Source organism: Rhineura floridana, chromosome 1 (genome assembly GCF_030035675.1).
Source record: "Rhineura floridana isolate rRhiFlo1 chromosome 1, rRhiFlo1.hap2, whole genome shotgun sequence".
NCBI lineage: Eukaryota > Metazoa > Chordata > Lepidosauria > Squamata > Rhineuridae > Rhineura > Rhineura floridana.
Genome location: NC_084480.1, coordinates 22,914,392 through 22,922,181, shown reverse-complemented (window position 1 = coordinate 22,922,181; position 7,790 = coordinate 22,914,392).

The window sequence follows — 7,790 nt, the reverse complement described above, 5'->3', positions numbered from 1 at the left end:
CCTAGTCTGCATCTTGTGTTGGAATTGCTTTTTAATATGTTTTTAACACTTTTTAAAAATGTTTTTAAATGTTTGAAAGCTTTTAAAAAATGTTTTTAAAGAGGTTTTGTTTTAATGTATTTTAAAGTCTGTTTTTATAATTTAAGTGTTTTTAGTGCTTTTATTTACTACTCTAGGCTCCTGCTGGAAGGAAGGGTGGGATATAAATAAATAAATAAATGTCCCTGCTCCAAGAAAATTGCATATGCTGCAAAACCATATGTTAATTAATCTTGCATTAAAGTTTAACTCAAATTATATATATCCACCCCTTTGAAGATGTACAGATAAAAAGCAGCAAGGATACAAGGATAGTAGTAACATGAACTACTTACTTGGCCATTGAACATCATCCAGTGATTCCAAACAATTTTATCAGTCACTTTTCCCAGGGAAGGGGGAGCAAGATGTTGCGAGAGTATATCGCCCCATAATCCCTGATTGCTGGCTGTGCTGGCTGTGACCAGAGGTGCCAGCAGGATTTCCTGGACCTGGTACACAGTATATAGATTGCCCCATTCCTGCCCACCCCCATCCCCTGGCAATTGGCAAGAACTGCAGTTTAGGTACATATATTACCAATATGAACAGTTATTTTGAATCCACAGTCTGGATTTAAGATGTACTTAACAAACTTTTAATCTGCCTTTAAAAGTTTGTGCCCTCATAAAGCATAATTTTCATATAATTATTAAATAACATTTAAACATTAAAATAACATTTAAAAATTTATTGTTATGTACCTTCAAGTCAATTACAAGTTATGGCGACCCTATGAATCAACTACCTCCAATAGCATCTGTCGTGAACCACCCTGTTCAGATCTTGTAAGTTCAGATCTGTGGCTTCCTTTATGGAATCAATCCATCTCTTGTTTGGTCTTCCTTTTTTTCTACTCCCTTCTGTTTTTCCCAGCATTGTTGTCTTTTCTAGTGAATCCTGCCTTCTCATTATGTGTCCAAAGTATGATAACCTCAGTTTCATCATTTTAGCTTCTAATGATAGTTCTGGTTTAATTTGTTCTAACACCCAATTATTTGTCTTTTTTGCAGTCTATGGTATGCGCAAAGCTCTCTTGCAACACATTTCACATGAGTTGATTTTTCTCTTATCAGGTTTTTTCACTGTCCAACTTTCACATCCATACATAGAGATTGGGAATACCATGGTCTGAATGATCCTGACTTTAGTGTTCAGTGATACATCTTTGCATTTGAGGACCTTTTCTAGTTCTCTCACAGCTGCCCTCCCCAGTCCTAGCCACCTTCTGATTTCTTGACTATTGTCTCCCTTTTGGTTAATGAATCTACCAAGGTATTGATAATCCTTGACAAGTTCAATGTCCTCGTTGTCAACTTTAAAGTTACATAAATCTTCTGTAGTCATTACTTTAGTCTTCTTGAGGTTCAGCTGTAGTCCTGCTTTTGTGCTTTTCTGCTTTTCTTTTTAACTTTTATCAGCATTCGTTTCAAATCATTCCTGGTTTCTGCTAGTAGTATGGTATCGTCTGCATATCTTAAATTATTGATATTTCTCCCTCCAATTTTCAGACCTTCTTCATCTTGGTCCAATCCTACTTTCTGTATGATATGCTCTGAGTATAGATTAAACCAATAGGGTGATAAAAACACACCCCTGTCTTGCACTCTTTCCGATTGGGAACCAATCAGTTTCTCCATATTCTGTCCTTACAGTAGCCTCTTGTCCAGTGTATAGGTTGTGCATCAGGACAATCAGATGCTGTGGCACCCCCATTTCTTTTAAAGCATTCCATAGGTTTTTATGATCTACACAATCAAAGGTTTTGCTGTAATCTATAAAGCACAGGGTGATTTCCTTCTGAAATTCCTTGGTTCATTCCATTATCCAATGTATGTTTGCAATATGATCTCTGGTGCCTCTTCCCTTTCTCAATCCAGCTTGGACATCTGGCATTTCTCGCTCCATATATGGTAAGAGCCTTTGTTGTAGAATCTTGAGCATTACTTTACTTGCATGGGATGTTAAGGCAATAGTTCAATAATTACTGCATTCTCTGGGATCCCCTTTCTTTGGAATTGAACGCTTCCAGTCTGTGGACCATTGTTTAGTTTTCATATTTGTTGACAATTTTTTGTCAAAATTTGGACAGATTCAGTCTCAGTAGCTTGTAGCAACTCTATTGGTATGCCATCTGTTCCTGGTGATTTGTTTCTTCCAAGTATTTTAAGAGCAGCCTTCACCTCACATTCTAAAATTTCTGGTTCTTCATCATATGGTTCCTCCGTGAATGAATCTGTCATCCTGGCATCTCTTTTACAGAGTTCTTCAGTGTGTTGCTTCCATCTTCCTTTAATTTCATCTCAGTCAGTCAGTGTGTTCCCCTCTTGATTGTTCAAAATCGCTACTCTTGGTTCAAATTTCCCTTTAATTTCTCTAATATTTTGGAATAGGGCTCCTGTTCTACTCTTTTTGTTGTCCTCTTCTATTTCTATATAATAACTATTGTAATAGTTTTGTACCTACATACTAGTCACTGTATTGTAGCATTTAGGGTTCTAACCATGTTTCTATCTCCTTTTGTTTTTGTTTTCCTTCTCTCTTTAACCATTTTAAGAGTTTCTTCAGTCATCCATTGAGGTCTTTCTCTCTTTTTAACTAGAGGTATTGTCTTTTTGCATTCTTCCCTGATCATGTCTATGACTTCAATCCATAGTTTGTTCCTCATTTGATTTTTATATTCTTCTGCGATGTTATTTAAATTGTATTTTGGCATTACGATTCCATTGTTGTTGTTCTTTAGCTTTACTCCGATTTTCGATATTACCAGTTCATGATCTGTACCACAGTCTGCTCCTGGTCTTGTTTTTGCAGAAAGTATGGAACTTCTCCATCTTCTGCTACCAATTATATAATCAATTTGAGTCCTATATTGACCATTTGGTGATGTCCATGTGTACAGTCATCTTTTCAGTTGCTCAAAAAATGTGTTTGCAAGAAACAAATCATTGGCTTCACAAAATTCAATAAGTCTTTCTGCTGCTTCATTTCTATCTCCTAAACCCCATTTCCCCACAATTTCTAGTTCTTCTCTGTTTCCTACGTTTGCATTCCAGTCCCCCATGATTATCAGCACATCTTGTTTTGCTGTGTGATCAATTTCTTCCTGTACTTCTGCGTAAAATGTCTCCAATTTGTGCAGCTTGACTGAACCAACTGTCAGCCTAACCTATCACACAGGGTGATTACAAAGATAAAAGAGTGAGAGGGAGGACCCAGAAAGAAAAGCAAGGTGCAAATATATCATGTCATGTTCACAAACCATGCAGTGAGGGGGGAAAGCATGCACAATGCACCCCACATTGCTTTAACTGCAACATTCCATATTCCTGATATTTTAAAGCAAAATACCAACAACAAAACATCTTGCCAACCCTGATAAATAAAAATAACACACCCAGACTCTAAGCATGTGCAGCTTGACTGAACCAACTCTCAGCCTAATCAACTGCACAGTATTGTTGCAAAGATAGAAAGGGAAGGGAGGACGCAGGAAGAAAAGAGAGGTGCAAACATATGTCATATTCACAAACTCTGCAGTGAGAGGGGAAAACATGCAGAAAGGCAGCCCCCCACTTGCTTTAACTGCAACATTCCACAGTCCTGATATTTTACAGCAAATTAAAAAAGCTTACACACACACACCATTAAGAATGTGCAGCTCGACTGAGCCAATGATCAGCCTAATCTATTTCACAGGTGTTGGATATGTTCCATACACATACACTGGAGATGTAAAAACAGATACACCCCATATACTAGTTTATTGTCAAAACCAGTTGGTCATTGCAGAACATTTCTGAATTAGACAAACTGCCCTGTTCAGCAGCCCAGGAAAATTTAAACTTGCATGACTCCTTATGTTTAGAAATCTATAACACATTGTAATGGCACCATAAAGTACATGTACAGTTTTTATTTCTGTACAAAAATGATTTGATAAATAAAATGTATAATATGCTTTTTTTGCAAATAATTAGAAAAACCCTTCATATACACTTTTATTATCATCATCACTACTGAAGTTGTTGACTGTGCATGCCTACCAGGATCCTTCTGTGCTGTGGGTACGTCTTTGATTTTCTGGACCCTGTGCTAGAAATGCACAGAGAAAAGTGGGCAGGCAGGCAACATGTGCTGCTGCTGCAAGCCATAAGCTTACTCAACTCAGGTGATGTGCACATGCACACCATTAATCAATATGCAATCAGGAAAAGGCAGCTCTTTTTAGCACTTGCAAAGGTTTCTAGCTATTGCCAGGTGTTCAACAAATCACTTGTCAACCACAGCTTTGACTTCACTCATTGGTTAAAAACCTAAAAGGGCAGATATTGGAGCAGCTAGGTAGCTCATTTCACATAAATTGTGGGAGGGCGGTGGATCAAACTTTGGTCTAAAAAGTTTTTTCCAGAACACTTAGAAACTTCTTAAAAAAGAAGAAAAGAAAGCTAAGAGTCTGTGTCCCCTACTGTCCCTGGGTGCAATGGAAATGGATCTTTTCCACCCACCTGTTAGCCGCCTTGGCTGTGACTGACAGGAGTTGGAGACCAGCAACATCTGGAGGTGCACAGATGTCCCCATTCCTCTTGTTGACTATTTCACTTCTGGCATATTTCTTTTTCTCCTGTATTGTCAAAATCATTTCCTTCATAGCTTGTCTTTTTGCCACTTTCCCTTTCATGTCATCAGCTTGCATCAGTACACAAAGATCTGGGTTTGGTGATAAGCAGCAACTGCCATGACTACAGGGGAGGAAGCCTTGGCCACTACCAGGCCAGGTTTTGTGTATCACTTGGCCCTGGTCTTGATGGGGTGGTGGTCCCAGTTTGGAAGTAATCAGATTTTATGGAGTTATTACTCAACTGGACCCAGTGGCATTCACCCAAGGGATCACAAATAAATGGCAGGGAGGACAAGATTGATAGATGCCTCGCTGTTCAGCCTGGTAGATGGTGTATCTAACATGCAGATTGCATCACTTGGAGGAAGCTAGACCACTGCCAAATGATTTCCAGCTTCTCTCTGAGATTGGCTCACCAGCTAGTTATGCATATTTTTGCGTTTCCCTAAATCTGAGAGAGGCTTAGTTCTGACTAAAGGAATATTATTGGGTCTGGACTGTATCACTTCAGACTAAAAGAGAGGGGCTTACATCATGGCTGAATCTTCCTTCTGATAAAGAACCACAGCTTCTCCCTGACATGGAGTTTTCAGTGTGGTAGGCAGGATTATGTTTTGAATGAAGAGCCATTCAACCATGTGAGCTGCAGATGATTGCTCTGAGGTTGGTACAGCCCAGAGACAGGTTTACCACCTCAGTGAGAAATAGGTCAAAGTCGTGTGTTGTGAAATTTACAACTAGGTTCTTTTTGGAGGAGATTCAATAACGAAGCCAAAGCCTGTTTTTAGGTTATTTATTCAGCAAAGCACTTCACTGGAGCAAACTTGACTAAAAAATGGCAGTTGGATACAGTCATATATACTCCTACATTTGTCATAGCCATAGCAACAGTCTCATCCAATTATTCTATGCCACTGTGATGCTCTGTACACATACTAGCTACACCCCTCTATGCATTCTTGCGAGACCTGTGTCTTCGCGCATGTTCAGTCTGCTACAGCAGCTCTACTCACTATTGCCTATGTGGCTCCCCTGCTTAGAAGGAATGGCGGCCAGAATCCACATCACATGCTAATGTCAGCATAGGTTGCATTCATTTCCCCCTTTATTTGCATCAGGTGTGGGGACTGTTTGGCCAGTGGAGGCTGGTCCATTTGGGTAAATGGGGGAGTGCCCCACCAACCATAGTCTGCCTTCAGCCAGCCCTCGCCTCCTTTCCTTCCTACTTCTAACCATTCCAGGGGATGGCACTGAGTGTCAGATTCCTCCTCCTTAGTCTCAATGTTACCTTTGTAAAACTCATCAGGAAAGAGGATTGGGGGCAAAACTAGAATTAGTTGTCTCTACTTCTGATTGGCTCTGGCTCCACCTACTGTCTGGGCTCCCTGCCTTCCGCCTCAGTAATCACAATGAGCACTGGTCGACCACTGTCTTGGGCCCTCCCGATGTTGCTGAACTGCAGCTCCCATCAGCACCAGCAAGCATGGCCAATAGCCAGGAACGATGGGAGCAGTAGTTCAACGACATCTGGGGGGCCAAAGGTTCCTCACATCTGATTTACATGATTCTACATGCCAGAGTATGATTGAATGTCAGGAAATTTGTTCTTTAATATATAGAGAGAATCCATTGTAAGTTTGGCACAATGTTCCAACAGCCAACCATAAACCACTGAGGAATCTGAAAGAGCAGAGTAGACTAAAATCCAGAGTCCAATGGGATAAAACAATATTAATGGATAAAAGGATTGATTCACATTTAGTGATGACTCCTATTCACCTCCCCCTTTGCACCACCACCACCACCACTACAAATCTCTTTGGTCCATCTTTGTCTAACATAATAATATATAATATAATAATAATAATATATTTAATTTGTTTGTCGCCTATCTGGCAAATAGCCACTCTAGGCAATGTACATTAAAATGAGATAAAATACAACAATAACAAATGCAGTCATATTAATAACAATAATAAAATACTGAACAGTCATCAATTCATAAAAACAGTTATATTATCAGCATACAATAGACGGAGATTTACCCTTCCCAAGGACCTCAAAGGCCTACTGGAACAGCCACGTCTTCAGGGCCTTGCGGAAAACCTCTAGGGAAGGGGCATGTTGAAGGTCACATGGGAGGGAGTTCCAGAGAGTGGGGGCCGCCACGGAAAAGGCTCTTTCCCTAGTACCCACCAACCTAACTATTTTGGTTGGCGGGATTGAGAGAAGGCCTTGTGTGGCTGATCTAGTTGGGCGGCATAGTTGGTGGCGGTGGAGGTGCTCTTTCACGTAAGCTGGGCCGAAACCGTACAGGGTTTTAAAGGTTAGAACCAACACCTTGAATCGGGCCCGGAAAGCAACCGGTAGCCAGTGTAGATGAAATAATACTGGCGTTATGTGGTCCCGGCAGCGGCTGTTGGTAAGTAGGCACGCCGCTGCATTCTGTACAAGTTGTAATTTCCGGGTCGTTTTCAAGGGTAACCCCACGTAGAGCGCATTACAGTAGTCCAGACGAGAGGTGACCAGGGCATGCACCACGAGTGGAAGCTGTTGAACAGGGAGGTAGGGTTGCAGCCTACGTATAAGGTGTAATTGATACCAAGCTGCCCGGCTCACAGCCGAAATCTGAGCCTCCATGGACAGCTTGGAATCATGAACAACCCCGAGGCTGCGGACCTGGTCCTGTAGGGGCAATTTCACCCCATCAAACACCAGGTCAACATCTCCTAACCCTCGCTTGTCTCCCACAAGTAGTACCTTGGTCTTATCAGGGTTCAACTTCAACCTGTTCCTGCCCATCCATCCACTCACGGATTCCAGGCACTTGGACATGGTCTCCACAGCCCTCTCTGGTGAAGACTTGAATGAGAGATAGAGCTGAGTGTCATCCGCATATTGGTGACACTGCAGCCCAAATCTCCTGATGATCTCTCCCAGCGGCTTTACATAGATGTTAAATAGCATGGGAGAGAGGATAGAACCCTGTGGCACACCACAATTGAGAGGCCAAGGGTCTGAAACCTCATCATCCAATGCTACCTGTTGGCGCCTATCAGAGAGAAAGGAGTGGAACCACCGTAAAACTGTG